Here is a 19,001-nt window from a genome sequence, read left to right as displayed (position 1 = left end):
GTCTCCGATGATGACGAAACGCAGGTGCCAACTGCTTCGGCACTCAGAATTGTGGAGACCGACAAGGAGGGCAGGGGTAAAGACTGGGTGGAAGATGATGTGGAGGACGATGAGGTTCTCGACCCCACATGGAATGAAGGTCATGCAGGTGACCTGAGTAGTTTGGAGGAAGAGGCGGTGGTCGCACAGAGCCACCAGCACAGCAGAAGAGGGAGCAGGATGCAGAAGCAGAGCGGCCATGCCCTAGACACTACGCCTGCTACTGCCCACCGCAGCAAGGGACCGAGCGCACCAAAGCCAGCTCAAAGGAGTTCTCTAGCGTGGAAGTTCTTCAGAAAATGTGCTGATGACAGGACACGAGTGGTTTGCACCCTGTGCAATCAGAGCCTGAAGCGAGGCATAAACCTTCTCAACCTGAGCACAACCTGCATGATCAGGCATCTAAGTGCAAAACACGAGCTGCAGTGGAGTAGACACCTTCAAAACCAAGAAAGGTCTCTGGCTCCTCCTGCTTCCTCTTCTGCTGCAGTCTCGGCCTCTTCATCCACCTCTGTAGTGATACCGGCACCTGCCAGCCCTCAAACAGACGATCTGTCAGCAACACCACCACCTGGGTCACCAACCATCTCCACAATGTCCCGTGGAAGCGTTCAGCTTTCCATCTCCCAAACACTTGAGAGGAAGAGGAAGTACCCCCCTACCCACCCGCGATCCCTGGCCCTGAATGCCAGCATTTCAAAATTCTTGGCCTTTGAAATGCTGTCATTCCGTCTGGTGGAGACACACAGTTTTAAAAGCCTTATGTCGGTGGCTGTCCCACAGTACGTCGTGCCCAGCCGCCACTACTTTTCCAGGCAAGCCATCCCTTCCCTGCACAACCAAGTGGGGGAAAAAATCAGGTGTGCACTGCGCAACGCCATCTGTGCCAAGGACCACCTAACTACCGATACGTGGACCAGTAAGCACGGTCAGGGGCGTTATATCTCCCTAACGGCACACTGGGTAAATGCAGTGGCGGATGGGCCTGAGGCGGATAGCAATTTGGCGCATGTCCTTCCACCACCGAGGATTGCAGGGCGCTTCAGTTTGCCTCCTGTTCCTAACTCCTCCTACTCCACTTCCTCATCCTCTACTGCCTCCTCATCCGGTCAGCTTAACACCTTCACCACCAACTTCAGCACAGCCAAGGGTAAACGACAGCAGGCAGTTTTAAAACTTGACTGTTTGGGGGAAAAAAACCACACACCGCGCAGGAGTTGTGGAGGAGCATGGAACAGCAGACAAATGAGTGGTTGCTGTCAGCGAGCCTCAAGCCCGGCCTGGTGGTGTGCGATAATGGGCGAAATCTCATAGAAGCTCTGGGCCTAGCCGGTTTGACGCACATCCCTTGCCTGGCGCATGTGCTGAATTTGGTGGTGCAGAGGTTCCTTAAAAATTACCCCGATATGTCAGAGCTGCTGCAGAAAGTGCAGGCCGTCTGTGCGCACTTTCGGCGTTCTCACCCTGCTGCTGCTCGCCTGTCAGCACTGCAGCGTAACTTCGGCCTTCCCGCTCACCGCCTCATATGTGACATGCCCACAAGGTGGAACTCCACCTTGTACATGCTGGAAAGACTGTGCGAGCAGCAGCAGGCCATAGTGGAGTTTCAGCTGCAGCACGCACGCGTGAGTCGCTCTGCTGAACAGCACCACTTCACCACCAATAACTGGGCCTCCATGCGAGACCTGTGTGTCTTGTTGCGCTGTTTTGAGTACTCCACCAACATGGCCAGTGCCGATGACGCCGTTGTCAGCTTAAATATCCCACTTCTATGCCTCCTTCAAAAAACGATTCGGGCGATGATGGAAGAGGATGTGGCACAGGATGAGGAGGAGGAGGAGGATGAAGAGGTAACATTTCCAAGGCTTTCAGGGCAGTCATTCGCAAGTGGCTCCGAGGGTGGGTTCCTGCACCCACAAACGCCAGGGACCAGCTGTCCAGCAGGGGCACAGTTCTGGAGGATGAGGAGGATGAGGAGGAGGAGATGGAGGAGGAGATGGAACCATGTTCACAGCAGGGTGGCACCCAGGCCAGCTCATGGCCATCACTGGTGCGTGGCTGGGGGGATACAGAGGACACAGACGATACACCTCCCACAGAGGACAGCCTTTTGTTGCCTCTGGGCAGCCTGGCACACATGAGCGATTACATGCTGCAGTGTCTCCACAAAGACCGCCGAGTTGCCCACATTCTAACTTGTGCTGATTACTGGGTGGCCACGCTGCTGGATCCCCGTTACAAGGACAACGTACCGTCCTTAATTCACTCACTGGAGCGCGATCGCAAGATGCGCGAGTACAAGCGCACGCTGGTAGACGCGATGCTGCTGGCATTCCCACCTGACAGCGGGGCCACAGTGGAAGCACAAGGCCAAGGCAGAGGAGGAGGAGGAAGAGGTCGCCAACACAACCAGGGCACCGCCAGAACCTCAGAAGGCAGGGTTAGCATGGCCGAAATGTGGAAAAGCTTTGTCAGCACGCCACAAAAAACAGCAGCACCAGCAGCTCATATGGAACGTCTTAGCAGGAGGCAGCATTTCACCAACATGGTGGAGCAGTATGTGTGCACACGCCTACATGTAGTGAATGACGGGTCTGCCCCCTTCAACTTCTGGGTCTCCAAATTGGGCACATGGCCTGAGCTTGCCCTTTATGCCTTGGAGGTGCTGGCGTGCCCTGCAGCCAGTGTATTATCTGAACGTGTATTTAGCACGGCTGGGGGCGTTATCACAGACAAGCGCAGCCGCCTGTCCAGAGACAATGTGGACAAGCTCACGTTCATTAAAATGAACCAGGCATGGATCCCACAGGACTTTTCCGTACCTTGTGCAGAATAGAGATGGATACCGACCTTACCCAGCCATTGTTCTATTTTTGCTCTTTCTCACTCTTTTGGGGTGTACCCTCATTTAAAATGACTGAAAAAAAGCAGTGTTGGCTACCTCGTCCTCCTCCACCGCCGCTTCCACCTACACCGCCACATCCACCACCACCTCAACCTCCCTCCTACTCCATATGGGCCTCGTCCTTCACAGATGAAGAAAATTGTTTTATTTTTCTGTTTTTTTTGTTGTTTTAAGTTATTTCCCTATCCACATTTGTTTGCAGAGCACTTGCCCTGCTCTTAACTACGTTTTGCTGCCATTTGCAGCACTCTAGCCCTTTCCATTGGTGTTTTAGAGCCATTTTAGTGCCTGAAAGTTCGGGTCCCCATTGACACGGACCTGGACTTTATTTTCAAGTTCGGCCGAACCCACCGAACAAGGACATCCAGGTGTCTGCTCAACTCTACTTATAAGTCACTTGGGGACTTTTTTGTTTTGGATTTCAGTCATTTTGAGCACTTTCAGCTTTTGATCTACTTATATTTTTTACGACATAGTGTCATGATGTTGTGCCAGTAAAGTCCATTTTTGAGAAATATTGTTTTAGTTCCCCTACTGATCTACTTGGTTATTACACGTATATTCTCTTATGTCTATTCTATGTCATCTTCTTTGGCACTTTTTTCTCCACCAGTCACACACTGCCTCTTGGGTTTGAACTTGTTCTGTGCCTATTCACCTCCTACTCCATTCATTGGTAATTCCAAGTACTTATACAGTCACTTATTGTTTTTTTCACAGATCATTGCTGGTTACCCGGCTGAAACTTTTGCATAGTGCTTATGGATCCCCTAGACATGGCCCCTTTCTCTCCACCTCTGCCTCCATCCCCTGGGGTGACTGCTCCCTGGCATGCCCCCCCCCCCCCCACCCACAGGACTTTAGGACTCCTTTATTCCTCTTCCAAATTGAGCTATCATGTAAGTACCAGGGCTTTAGCCCTTTTACTACTTCCCATCAGAGATTTATTACATATACCACGTTACTTTGGTCTTTTTCCTTTCATTTTTCCAGACTTCATTCGCTGCATCTACTCCTGAAGAAGTGGATACTAATCCACAAAACGCGTAGAGTTAAAGGATGCCTAGATATGTTTGGAATGTTTCTCTGTTACGTTTTTGTACTTTGTCAAGCTTTTTACTCATATGTGTATATTTTGTGACCATCATGTTTATTATTGATCATATTACAGCTCAATTAATTGCTTTTTACCTGCCTGATTATGTCTGATATTTTTATCCGTGTCATTAGTATACAATAAACTTTTATGCTATGTCATTATATTTATTTACTGTTTATTTGTGTGATGAGCCTCATTTAAAGTACCTTTGACCAATGTTCTTTTTGCTTTGGAAAGCCTAATTCTTATTTTGTCCCTGACTACCTCCACTCTTCATTTTTACTATGAGTTAGAGCTATTTGCTGTGATCTCTGGACTTACAGTAAACAATACACAGTCTCAGGCACTAAACTTAACTTTAGATGACAGCACAGTAAACTCTCTCCAACAAAAATTCCCCTTCAAATGGCAGACGACTGCACTTGGGCATACATCTCACTCCCTCTATAGATTCCTTATACCATAAAAACTATCCCCCCTATATAAGAAACTACAAGAAGACCTCACCAGATGGATGTCTAATCCCCACCCCCAGCCCCCTCGTAGTTTTGGTAGGCTGAGCTCTGTAAATAGGAGCATTCTTCCTAGGTTTTTTTTACCTTTTGTGTACCATACTGATAATGATTAATATGTCTGATTTGCGCATTTTTCAGTAGAATTTTCTGAAATTAATTCGGGGACACAAGAGACCTAGATAGAACAGGTGCTCACTATTTACACCTAAACTGAGGGGAGGTCTGGGGGACCTGGATTTGACTAAATATCATTAGGCGGCACAACTGGTGCAATTGATCCGATTCCATTCCAAGCCAGTTAACCCCTTATGGATACAGTTGGAATCCTCCCACCTCCCCTGTACTCCAATTAGTCACCTGATGTGGGTAAAAGCCAGAGACGGACCGGGTATACTATGCCTGACTCTGTCTGACTTTTCCTTGGGACTATGGGACAGATAGGCCAAAAGATATAGATTGAAATCTCCCCATGCCCCAATGGCCCCTTTGTTGGGAAATTCAATGTTCCCTCCGGGTCTTAGTCCCTCCACATCTGAGTGGGGAACGAATAAAGGTTTTCTCCTTTGCAGATTTACGCGACCATACAGAAATGATATCTAGAAGCACATTACAGGAAAAATACCTTCTTTCCCACATGGGAGCTATTTAGATATTCTCAAATAACGCATTTTCTGAACACTCTCAAACGCACTAGCGACTTAACTTCCTCAACCCCAATGGAATATTTGTGTGGCACAGTGGATAAACACACTGGCCACATATCTATGATATACAATATATTATATGACAGGTCCACTAAACTACCTTACATTATACGATGGGAACAGGACTTGGGGGGAAGAGTTAGAAGCAACAGAATGGGGGAAACTAGCCAATTCAATTCCATATCTTATATTATTATCTCCCTGATTGAGGCGAACTTTAAAGTTTTCTTGAGATGGTATCTAGTTCCAGTCAGACTAGCGTCCATTGTCCAGGGGACCTTCTCCAGGTGCTTTCATGGTTGCGGCCAGGAGGGAACAGTCTTCCATACCTGGTGGACGTGCAGCAAAGTAAGGCGGTTTTGGATCTGCACATACAATTTTATCTATTCCCTCACTCAGGTGAATCTAACCAAGTCACCACAGCAGGCTCTCTTGGGGAGGCCAGGGGAGGGGATTCCGGGATATGTGAGATGCCTAATTGCATTTATATTCACGGCAGTTAGGATATCTATCACCCGATCCTGGAGGTCACCCATGGTCCCTTTTGATCTCCTAAAGGCAAAATTGACATGGATCATGATTAATGAATGCATGGTGGCTGGGACAAGCTGGCCTACTTTGAGAAAATATGGAATCCCTGCATGAAATACTTGTCAGAATCCACCTGATCTGGATAGAGAGACACCGGACCCCTGTGTAGGAGGGCCAGAGCCTGGTACTTAGACACTAACACATTCTTCTTGTCTTTTCTCATCTCCTTTCGTTTTTCCCTCTCTTTTTCTTTATTTCTCTAAACCCCCCCCTCTTGATTTCTCCCTTTTCTCTTCCACAAGACGAATTTAGGTCAAAGCCACTCTTGGGGACCTAGTCGCTTAAATATAACAATATGTTAAAGCGGAGTTCCGGGCACAGAAGTCATTTTTTACTAAACATACGCCCGGGACAGAAAGGGTTGGCACATTCCACAATGGCTAGCCTCTGATCTGTCCCGGTTCGCACTTACCTTTTAGAAGAAATACTTACTTATAAAATTTCTTCCACAGCATTTCCATCTCTCTTGTGGGCAGCTGAAGCCGGCGCGGTCCTCTTCTGTGTCTTCTTCCGCGTCTTCTTGTCCCAGAATGCGCCTGCACCGGCCCCTCTCGTCATTTCCGGTGCACACAGAGGCTCGTGAGTCGTTAGGCTGATTAACGTTTACTTTGCCTTCTTTTTTTTTCTCTTTTCTGTTATGTTTCTCTTATCTGCTATGTACCTAGTTCTTTGCAATATGATGGACTAAAGAAGAATGGTTTCTGTACTGTATTACACTTTTGTGTTGTTGAAAATTCTTTTAAAAACCATTGGAAAGAGAAAGCAACAGATTCACTTTTATGGCCTCCATCTTCAGCTGCACATATGTGAAAGAAGTAGTTTTAAAAGGCCATGACTGTGGATCCTAGGGGTGGTTATGTGTTGGTTTGCGAACCTTCTAAATTATTACAGTCCGCTCATATGGTAGTGTTGTGTTTCTAATGTTTTCACTGTGGTATAAAACACAACCCTGTTTATGGCCACCACTGTTGCCAAGTAATTCTCCACTTAGTGCCATTGCACTTGCAAATTTCTTCACTGAGTAAGACTGCATTTACACACTTTTCCACTATAAACTACTGCACCTGACCATCATTCACACACTTACCCATGGGCTGCCAGACCACCTATACGTTTCCCTAACTGTCTGCTTATCCACCGGAGACAGCTTTGGTAAAGTTCTTAGTTGAAAGGTAAATTCAGTCTACTTTGTCACAGTGCTGAGACATTAACCAAGCCCCAGCACTGTCACATTGTTTATCATGAATAAGTTACTTGCTTCTTCTTACCTGGAAGTATATTCTTGTCAAATTTGTTTATTGAAAGCATAGAGCATAAGAAGTCACCTCAAACATCTGAGTCAAGGGTAAACAGGGTAAGCTGTCACCAACAGTAGAGGCATGTTGCAGATGACACAAAATTGGCCAGGACAATAACTGCACAGCATGAAGCAGATATCCTACAGAATGACCTGGACAAAATAACGGAGTGGGCAACGACTTGGCAAATGAGGTTTAATGTGGAGAAGTGTAAGGTTTTGCACTTGAGGACTAGAAACATAAAAGCACAATACATGTTAGGAGGGGAACCCTTGGGGGAATCAAAATGGAGAAAGATCTGGGAGTCTTGGTTGATGATAGATTAGGCAATAGCATGCAATGTCAAGCGGCAGCTGCCAAAGCCAGCAGAATATTAGCTTGCATAAAGAAAGGGATGTATTCCAGAGATAAGACTATAATCCTTCCACTTTATAATACTCTGGTCCGACCTCATCTGGAGTATTCGGTCCAGTTCTGGTCACCAGTCCTCAGAAGGGATGTGTTGGAGCTGGAGAGAGTCCAGAGAAGGGCAACTAAACTAATTAGGGGATTGGAGGACCTTGATTATGAGGAGCGTCTGCAATCGCTTGATTTATTCTCCCTGGAGAAGAGACGCCTGAGGGGGGACATGATAGCAATTTATAAATATCTCAATGGGGATCTCAGCTTATAAAAAAAAGCTGTTTAGTCGAAGGGATTGCATTAGGACTCGAGGGCATACAATTAGTGTTGAGCGAACACGGACTGTATTATTCGTGTTCGTACCGAATAATTGGATTTTTTTTACCCGAACACGGACACGGACACTTTACTGTATGTTCGGGTAAAAATCCGTGTTCGGTCGTTTTATTTCCGGGTTTTGCATGCTTTGGCGCTCTTTTCATGGCGGGCTTTTAACAGCCAATCAACAATCGTTTAACTGGTGTGCCTTAAGCCATCCCAGCCATGCCTGCAAATGTCTTAGTAGCTGTGATTGGCCGTCTGAAGCATGTGACCAAGTCTTTATAAGTTCGAGGCAGCCGCCGCAGCAGCGTCATTCTGCTGCTTAGCTAAGGGACAGAGCACACATCAATGTGCTGGCTGCTGATTAGGGAAAGATAGGCAGGAAAAAACCATTTGTGTCCGGATAGAATTGAGGGACAGGTCGGAGTGTTTAGGCAGGGCGAGTTGTAGGCATTTTAGGGATAGAGTCTGCTGAATTATAGGGTCAGTGTCTTCTACAAACTACAATCGATATTGCTGTGTGGGGGGTGGGGTGAATCTGCACTCAATCCTGATCTACGATCTCTTCTCAATCCTGTTAGGGACAGAGTCTGCTGAATTTTAGGGAAACTGTGTTCTACAAACTACAATCGATATTGCTGTGTGGTGTGGGATTGGAGATAGGCAGGTGTCAGTGATCCACATCCATTTTTCTGTGTGTGAGCTGCAGTGAACACAATCTTTTTGGGCTGCAGTGAACACAATCTTTTTGGGCTGCAGTGAACACAATCTTTTTGGGCTGCAGTGAACACAATCTTTTTGGGCTGCAGTGAACACAATCTTTTTGGGGTGCAGTGAACAAAATCTTTTTGGGGTGCAGTGAACACAATCCTTTTTGGTGTGCAGTGAACACAATCTTTGTGGGGTGCAGTGAACAAAATCCTTTGTGGGGTGCAGTGAACACAATCTTTTTGGGGTGCAGTGAACAAAATCCTTTTTGGGGTGCAGTGAACAACATCCTTTTTGGGGTGCAGTGAACACAATCTTTTTGGGGTGCAGTGAACAAAATCCTTTGTGGGGTGCAGTGAACACAATCTTTTTGGGGTGCAGTGAACACAATCTTTTTGGGGTGGAGTGAACAACATCCTTTTTGGGGTGCAGTGAACAAAATCCTTTTTGGGGTGCAGTGAACAAAATCATTTTTGGGGTGCAGATAACACAATCTTTTTGGGGTGCAGTGAACACAATCTTTGTGGGGTGCAGTGAACACAATCTTTTTGGGGTGGAGTGAACAACATCCTTTTTGGGGTGCAGTGAACAACATCCTTTTTGGGGTGCAGTGAACACAATCTTTTTGGGGTGCAGTGAACACAATCTTTGTGGGGTACAGTGAACAGAATCTTTGTGGGGTGCAGTGAACACAATCTTTGGGGGGTACAGTGAACACAATCTTTTTGGGGTGCAGTGAACACAATCTTTGTGGGGTGCAGTGAACACAATCTTTTTGGGGTGGAGTGAACAAAATCATTTTTGGGGTGCAGTGAACAACATCCTTTTTGGGGTGCAGTGATCAAAATCCTTTTTGGGGTGCAGTGAACACAATCTTTTTGGGGTGCAGTGAACAAAATCCTTTGTGGGGTGCAGTGAACAGAATCTTTGGGGGGGTACAGTGAACACAATCTTTTTGGGGTGCAGTGAACACAATCTTTGTGGGGTACAGTGAACAGAATCTTTGTGGGGTGCAGTGAACACAATCTTTGGGGGGTACAGTGAACACAATCTTTTTGGGGTGCAGTGAACACAATCTTTGTGGGGTGCAGTGAACACAATCTTTGGGGGGGTACAGTGAACACAATCTTTTTGGGGTGCAGTGAACAACATCCTTTTAGGGTGCAGTGAACACAATCTTTGTGGGGTGCAGTGAACAACATCCTTTTAGGGTGCAGTGAACACAATCTTTGTGGGGTACAGTGAACAGAATCTTTGTGGGGTGCAGTGAACACAATCTTTGGGGGGTACAGTGAACACAATCTTTGTGAGGTGCAGTGAACACAATCTTTGTGGGGTGCAGTGAACACAATCATTGTGGGGTGCAGTGAACTCAATCTTTGTGGGGTACAGTGAACACAATCTCATACTTCTGAAGATTTGAGGGTGCTGCCTGTTCCATACTCCCCCTACTCCTCATCTAGCCTTTTAGGGGTACAAACAATAGTAATTGGGGCCTAGTGTGGTTGTGTACGTGTGATATACATACACTTTTTTTGGATCATATTTTCTATTCCGCTATTTAATCAAAAACCTTTGGGGATCAGTTAAATTGGGGGATAGTCTGTGTTGGTACGTGTGAGAGAGATCCACCTTTCCAAGTTGTTGGGGTTCATCTCATACTTCTGAAGGTTTGAGGGTGCTGCCTGTTCCATACTCCCCCTACTCCTAGCCTTTTAGGGGTACAAACAATAGTAATTGGGGCCTAGTGTGGTTGTGTACGTGTGATATACATACACTTTTTTTGGATCATATTTTCTATTCCGCTATTTAATCAAAAACCTTTGGGGATCAGTTAAATTGGGGGATAGTCTGTGTTGGTACGTGTGAGAGAGATCCACCTTTTGCAAGTTGTTGGGGTTCATCTCATACTTCTGAAGATTTGAGGGTGCTGCCTGTTCCATACCCCCCCTACTCCTCATCTAGCCTTTTAGGGGTACAAACAATAGTAATTGGGGCCCAGTGTGGTTGTGTACGTGTGATATACATACACTTTTTTTGGATCATATTTTCTATTCCGCTATTTAATCAAAAACCTTTGGGGATCAGTTAAATTGGGGGATAGTCTGTGTTGGTACGTGTGAGAGAGATCCACCTTTCCAAGTTGTTGGGGTTCATCTCATACTTCTGAAGGTTTGAGGGTGCTGCCTGTTCCATACTCCCCCTACTCCTAGCCTTTTAGGGGTACAAACAATAGTAATTGGGGCCTAGTGTGGTTGTGTACGTGTGATATACATACACTTTTTTTGGATCATATTTTCTATTCCGCTATTTAATCAAAAACCTTTGGGGATCAGTTAAATTGGGGGATAGTCTGTGTTGGTACGTGTGAGAGAGATCCACCTTTCCAAGTTGTTGGGGTTCATCTCATACTTCTGAAGGTTTGAGGGTGCTGCCTGTTCCATACTCCCCCTACTCCTAGCCTTTTAGGGGTACAAACAATAGTAATTGGGGCCTAGTGTGGTTGTGTACGTGTGATATACATACACTTTTTTGGGATCATATTTTCTATTCCGCTATTTAATCAAAAACCTCTGGGGATCAGTTAAATTGGGGGATAGTCTGTGTTGGTACGTGTGAGAGAGATCCACCTTTCCAAGTTGTTGGGGTTCATCTCATACTTCTGAAGGTTTGAGGGTGCTGCCTGTTCCATACTCCCCCTACTCCTCATCTAGCCTTTTAGGGGTACAAACAATAGTAATTGGGGCCTAGTGTGGTTGTGTACGTGTGATATACATACACTTTTTTTGGATCATATTTTCTATTCCGCTATTTAATCAAAAACCTTTGGGGATCAGTTAAATTGGGGGATAGTCTGTGTTGGTACGTGTGAGAGAGATCCACCTTTCCAAGTTGTTGGGGTTCATCTCATACTTCTGAAGGTTTGAGGGTGCTGCCTGTTCCATACCCCCCCTACTCCTCATCTAGCCTTTTAGGGGTACAAACAATAGTAATTGGGGCCTAGTGTGGTTGTGTACGTGTGATATACATACACTTTTTTTGGATCATATTTTCTATTCCGCTATTTAATCAAAAACCTTTGGGGATCAGTTAAATTGGGGGATAGTCTGTGTTGGTACGTGTGAGAGAGATCCACCTTTCCAAGTTTTTGGGGTTCATCTCATACTTCTGAAGATTTGAGGGTGCTGCCTGTTCCATACCCCCCCTACTCCTCATCTAGCCTTTTAGGGGTACAAACAATAGTAATTGGGGCCTAGTGTGGTTGTGTACGTGTGATATACATACACTTTTTTTGGATCATATTTTCTATTCCGCTATTTAATCAAAAACCTTTGGGGATCAGTTAAATTGGGGGATAGTCTGTGTTGGTACGTGTGAGAGAGATCCACCTTTCCAAGTTTTTGGGGTTCATCTCATACTTCTGAAGATTTGAGGGTGCTGCCTGTTCCATACCCCCCCTACTCCTCATCTAGCCTTTTAGGGGTACAAACAATAGTAATTGGGGCCTAGTGTGGTTGTGTACGTGTGATATACATACACTTTTTTTGGATCATATTTTCTATTCCGCTATTTAATCAAAAACCTTTGGGGATCAGTTAAATTGGGGGATAGTCTGTGTTGGTACGTGTGAGAGAGATCCACCTTTCCAAGTTGTTGGGGTTCATCTCATACTTCTGAAGGTTTGAGGGTGCTGCCTGTTCCATACCCCCCCTACTCCTCATCTAGCCTTTTAGGGGTACAAACAATAGTAATTGGGGCCTAGTGTGGTTGTGTACGTGTGATATACATACACTTTTTTTGGATCATATTTTCTATTCCGCTATTTAATCAAAAACCTTTGGGGATCAGTTAAATTGGGGGATAGTCTGTGTTGGTACGTGTGAGAGAGATCCACCTTTCCAAGTTGTTGGGGTTCATCTCATACTTCTGAAGGTTTGAGGGTGCTGCCTGTTCCATACCCCCCCTACTCCTCATCTAGCCTTTTAGGGGTACAAACAATAGTAATTGGGGCCTAGTGTGGTTGTGTACGTGTGATATACATACACTTTTTTTGGATCATATTTTCTATTCCGCTATTTAATCAAAAACCTTTGGGGATCAGTTAAATTGGGGGATAGTCTGTGTTGGTACGTGTGAGAGAGATCCACCTTTCCAAGTTGTTGGGGTTCATCTCATACTTCTGAAGGTTTGAGGGTGCTGCCTGTTCCATACTCCCCCTACTCCTAGCCTTTTAGGGGTACAAACAATAGTAATTGGGGCCTAGTGTGGTTGTGTACGTGTGATATACATACACTTTTTTTGGATCATATTTTCTATTCCGCTATTTAATCAAAAACCTTTGGGGATCAGTTAAATTGGGGGATAGTCTGTGTTGGTACGTGTGAGAGAGATCCACCTTTCCAAGTTGTTGGGGTTCATCTCATACTTCTGAAGGTTTGAGGGTGCTGCCTGTTCCATACCCCCCCTACTCCTCATCTAGCCTTTTAGGGGTACAAACAATAGTAATTGGGGCCTAGTGTGGTTGTGTACGTGTGATATACATACACTTTTTTTGGATCATATTTTCTATTCCGCTATTTAATCAAAAACCTTTGGGGATCAGTTAAATTGGGGGATAGTCTGTGTTGGTACGTGTGAGAGAGATCCACCTTTCCAAGTTGTTGGGGTTCATCTCATACTTCTGAAGGTTTGAGGGTGCTGCCTGTTCCATACTCCCCCTACTCCTCATCTAGCCTTTTAGGGGTACAAACAATAGTAATTGGGGCCCAGTGTGGTTGTGTACGTGTGATATACATACACTTTTTTTGGATCATATTTTCTATTCCGCTATTTAATCAAAAACCTTTGGGGATCAGTTAAATTGGGGGATAGTCTGTGTTGGTACGTGTGAGAGAGATCCACCTTTCCAAGTTGTTGGGGTTCATCTCATACTTCTGAAGGTTTGAGGGTGCTGCCTGTTCCATACCCCCCCTACTCCTCATCTAGCCTTTTAGGGGTACAAACAATAGTAATTGGGGCCTAGTGTGGTTGTGTACGTGTGATATACATACACTTTTTTTGGATCATATTTTCTATTCCGCTATTTAATCAAAAACCTTTGGGGATCAGTTAAATTGGGGGATAGTCTGTGTTGGTACGTGTGAGAGAGATCCACCTTTCCAAGTTGTTGGGGTTCATCTCATACTTCTGAAGGTTTGAGGGTGCTGCCTGTTCCATACCCCCCCTACTCCTCATCTAGCCTTTTAGGGGTACAAACAATAGTAATTGGGGCCTAGTGTGGTTGTGTACGTGTGATATACATACACTTTTTTTGGATCATATTTTCTATTCCGCTATTTAATCAAAAACCTTTGGGGATCAGTTAAATTGGGGGATAGTCTGTGTTGGTACGTGTGAGAGAGATCCACCTTTCCAAGTTTTTGGGGTTCATCTCATACTTCTGAAGATTTGAGGGTGCTGCATGTTCCATACTCCTCTTCCTCATCCTCCCTTTAGGGTAGGAAAAAATTTAATCGGGCCTAGTCTGTGTTTGTACGTGTGAGATACACAGTTTTTTATCCTATTCCGCTATTCAATACACACCCTTTTGGTGTAAAAAACATTAAATTGCGGCATAGTTTGCATATTTGACATTTGCATATATTGTGCCTTGTTGCGCTGTTTTGGGTACTCCACCAACATGGCCAGTGGCAATGACGCCATTCTCAGCTTAACTATCCCACTTCTATGCCTCCTTGAAAAAACAATTTGGGCGATGATGGAAGAGGATGTGGCACAGGATGAGGAGGAGGAGGAGGAGGATGAAGAGGTAACATTTCAAAGGCTTTCAGGGCAGTCATTCGCAAGGGGCTCCGAGGGTGGGTTCCTGCACACACAAACGCCAGGGACACAATTGTCCAGCAGGGGCACAGTTCTGGACGATGAGGAGGATGAGGAGGAGGAGGAGCTGGAGGAGGAGATGGAACCATGTTCACAGCAGGGTGGCACCCAGGCCAGCTCATGGCCATCACTGGTGCGTGGCTGGGGGGATACAGAGGACACGGACGATACACCTCCCACAGAGGACAGCCTTTCGTCGCCTCTGGGCAGCCTGGCACACATGAGCGATTACATGCTGCAGTGTCTCCACAACGACCGCCGAGTTGCCCACATTCTAACTTGTGCTGATTACTGGGTGGCCACGCTGCTGGATCCCCGTTACAAGGACAACGTACCGTCCTTAATTCACTCACTGGAGCGCGATCGCAAGATGCGCGAGTACAAGCGCACGCTGGTAGACGCCATGCTGCTGGCATTCCCATCTGACAGCGGGGCCACAGTGGAAGCACAAGGCAGAGGAGGAGGAGGAGGAGGTCGCCAACGCAACCAGGGCACCGCCAGCACCTCAGAAGGCAGGGTTAGCATGGCCGAAATGTGGAAAAGCTTTGTCAGCACGCCACAACAAACAGCAGCACCAGCAGCTCAGATGGAACGTCTTAGCAGGAGGCAGCATTTTACCAACATGGTGGAGCAGTATGTGTGCACACGCCTACATGTAGTGAATGACGGGTCTGCCCCCTTCAACTTCTGGGTCTCCAAATTGGGCACATGGCCTGAGCTTGCCCTTTACGCCTTGGAGGTGCTGGCGTGCCCTGCAGCCAGTGTATTATCTGAACGGGTATTTAGCACGGCTGGGGGCGTTATAACAGACAAGCGCAGCCGCCTGTCCAGAGACAATGTGGACAAGCTCACGTTCATTAAAATGAACCAGGCATGGATCCCACGGGACTTTTCCGTACCTTATGCAGAATAGCAATGGATACCGACCTTACCCACCCATTGTTCCATTTTTGCTCTTTCTCACTCTTTTGGGGTGTACCCTCATTTAAAATTTTTGAAAAGAAGCAGTGTTGGCTACCTCGTCCTCCTCCTCAGGGCCAGATTAATGTAGGGGCTATTGGAGCTGCAGCTCCAGGCCCCTACCTTTTATATAGGCCCCGGGTTGGCCATATTCACTGTTACCGCTCTTCTGTCACTTGTAAACACAGAAGTCTGGCTTCTATGCTCGCTTCCCCAGGCAGCACCCTCAGAACCTCCCCACACAGCGTGAAGGCCGGACAAGGAGGGACAGTTGGCGATGCATGGATGTGTTTATGGGCTTCAGAGACAGCATCCCATGTTGAATTAGGCATGCATGGCTGCACCCTTCCTCCTCTGGGTGCATGGCAAGGCACGGCCCTTAAGGCCCTTCAAAATCCTCAGCACCAAGCCCATGATGCTGTTAATCCGGCCCTGGTCCTCCTCCACCGCCGCTTCCACCTACACCGCCCATAGGTGTGCGCAGCCTATTGCATTAAGGTGTGCACCCCAAAGTTGAAATACACATGCATGTGTTTGCCAGCAGGGAGAGTAATGTATCGGGGCCATGTACCTGTAGGCAAGGAGAAATAGAGCAGAGCAGGTCCCAGGGAGATCTTTCCCATCTCCTCACTGGCAATGCTATGTGCCCTAGGTGATTAGGGTGTGCCCAGGCACACCCAGCACACCCTGTGCGCACGCCTATGTCACCGCCACATCCACCACCACCTCAACCTCCCTCCTACTCCATATGGGCCTCGTCCTTCAGAGATGAAGAAGAACATTGTTTTATTTTTCTGTTTTTTTTTGTTGTTTTAAGTTATTTCCCTATCCACATTTGTTTGCAGAGCACTTGCCATGCTCTTAATTACGTTTTGCTGCCATTTGCAGCACTCTAGCCCTTTCCTTTGGTGTTTTAGAGCCATTTTAGTGCCTTAAAGTTCGGGTCCCCATTGACTTCAATGGGGTTCGGTGTCCGGGAAAAGTTCGGTAAAAGTCCGGGACACGGACCCGGACTTTTTTTTAAAGTTCGGCCGAACCCGTCGAACACGGACATCTAGGTGTCCGCTCAACCCTACATACAATGCGATTAGAGGAGAAGCGTTTTAACCTCAGGCAACGTGGGGGGTTCTTTACTGTTAGGGCTACAAGATTGTGGAATTCTCTACCACAAGAGGTGGTTTCTGCGGGTAGTATGGTGGCTTTCAAAAGACTCTTAGACGTACATCTCAAGGATCAGAACATTCAGGGGTATGAGAGATGATTACAGCCACACACACCTACACAGGTTGAACTGGATGGACTATTGTCTTTATTCAACCTCACCTACTATGTGACTGTGTAACTATGGTTACTAGTCTGATAAACAAACTATAACAAATAATTAAAGGCAAGCACATTACGGGACCCCGACAATGACAACAGTAAAGAAGCAGAAAAAAATAGATTATGGGACTCCAACAATGGCAACAATAAAGATGCCGCAAAAAAAGAAAAGAAAATCAACAACAGTTATGATGCAAACAGTGTATGGGGGCCTAAAGCAAGAGCAAGAGAAATAGGAAAAGCATATTAAAGCTTCTAGTATTCTAAGAACACAGCATAGGTAGTATCTAAATATCACTAGATTATAAAGTAGTGGGTAAGGCAAACATTATGCAATGTCTGACTAAAAGGCAGTCAGATTTGATTGATCAGGCTAAAAACTTAAAAAGAGGGTGCAGGTGGGGAAGAAAAGGCGAGAAAGGAGATAGTGAAAAGAAGGAGAGAAGTGTAGGAATAGGAGAGAAAAAAAATCCAAAGGCAGGTAGTGTAACACCCAAGGGTGTCATAAGTGTTCAAATCGAGCAACTTTATCTGACTGCTTTCGTTTTGACATGGATCATTGTCTGATTTATTCTGTGTTTTCGTTTCAGCTAAGATTAGAGCTGTGGACATCCAAGCTTTCCCGATGGTTTGTTTACCTGGAAGTATTTTCTTTACTATTGATGGCAGACCAGAGCATAGGGGAGCAAATAATAGGTGAGTATATGAGCCTGTGGAGAGAGGCATTAGAACAAACCAAACAAACAAATTAAACACTGTTTTTTTAAACCATAGCTGTAGATTCTAGAGGTGGTTTCAGGATGGTTCATTAATCTGCCAAACTTCTATGTTCTGGCAAGAAAGAGTGTTACGTTTTTTCCATGTAATTGAGAGTGGACTCATTACTCTGGGCTATAAAATGTGGAGTACTGAACCACTCGTTGAGCAGTTGTTCATATTGTCTCATAAACTAGACTAATTTAGACTGAATTAGAACTAAATATGGAATTCCAGCCAGAACAATATTTTTTGCTTTGGGTAAAATTGAGAGGAATTATAAAGTCTGTTATGTTTTATTACTAGAACCACAAGCACCGATCTGAGTGTAGCATTAAAAAACCCTTAATGTGGGATAAAAACAATGTTACTCACAAGAGTAGAATGAGTACAGGCATCAAAATATATGAAGGCGTCTGGCATCTAGGGGGTCCCTCTGGGTCCTGGCAGAGCTGGTGCAGGGGAGCGCATGCTCCCCAACGCGTCGCCGTTCGTCTGAAGCTCTGGATCCAGGAAGTGACGTCACGGAGCAACTGCAGCCCACGGACCAGGCAGACAGATGACCCCCACTATCCTTCACCAGCTCCGCCAGGACCCAGAGGGACCCCCTAAATGCCAGACTCACAGGACCTCCTTTATATATTTTGATGCCTGTACTCATTCTACACTTGTCAGTAACATTGTTTCTATCCCACATTAAAGGTTTTTTTAATGCTACACTCAGATCGGCGCTTGTGGTTCTCTCCCCTTGTATCTTATGACAGAGTTGCTTCTCTCTCTACTGCCAGCACCAATCTCAGTGGACCAGAACCCTTATTGGACTTTTTATTGGAACTTTAATACCACCTATCCCCCAGCCCAGTAAGGACTGCCTGAGCATTACTGGCAATCTGTTTGCGCCATTACCCCCCATTCTTGCTATGTTTTATTACTATCTATGTCCCTGTTGGAAAGATTTCCTCTTACTTACGATTCTCGTGAATACTGTTTCTGGGTACAGGGAATCCGCTACAAACAAAATTTCGATCAAATCTAACACTAATACATTCTTCTTAACTGAACAAAAATTAATTGATTTACAAGCAGACAATTATACAAGGTTTCAAAACTGTATAATAACCTAGAATGTATCATCTCCATATCTCAAAGGAGACTCAGGGAACTCAGTAGAAGGACTGGGGCACATGCCCTGAGTATCAGGGTCTAGCAACACCCCTACTCTTACCCACTTCTAGATTGTTATCCTCTGTAAATTCATACTTTAATACAAATACTGCATGTTCCAAACCCGACTTCTTGTATCTTCTTACATTACAAAGTATTTTCAAATGGAAGAAACCAAGTCCAAGCAGGTTTGTCCTACACCTGTATTCAGAAAGGCAGAAAACCAACAGTTTTCAGTTCAGGAGGGCTTTGTACAACAAGACCAAAGCATAACATTTTCTACTCTCCCGACTAACAAGGTTCCCACTAATAGGTTCTACAAAACAAACAGGCAGT

This window comes from Pelophylax lessonae (genome assembly GCF_965119305.1).
Source record: "Pelophylax lessonae genome assembly, chromosome: 12".
Lineage (NCBI taxonomy): Eukaryota > Metazoa > Chordata > Amphibia > Anura > Ranidae > Pelophylax > Pelophylax lessonae.
Note: the sequence above shows the minus strand (reverse complement) of the source record.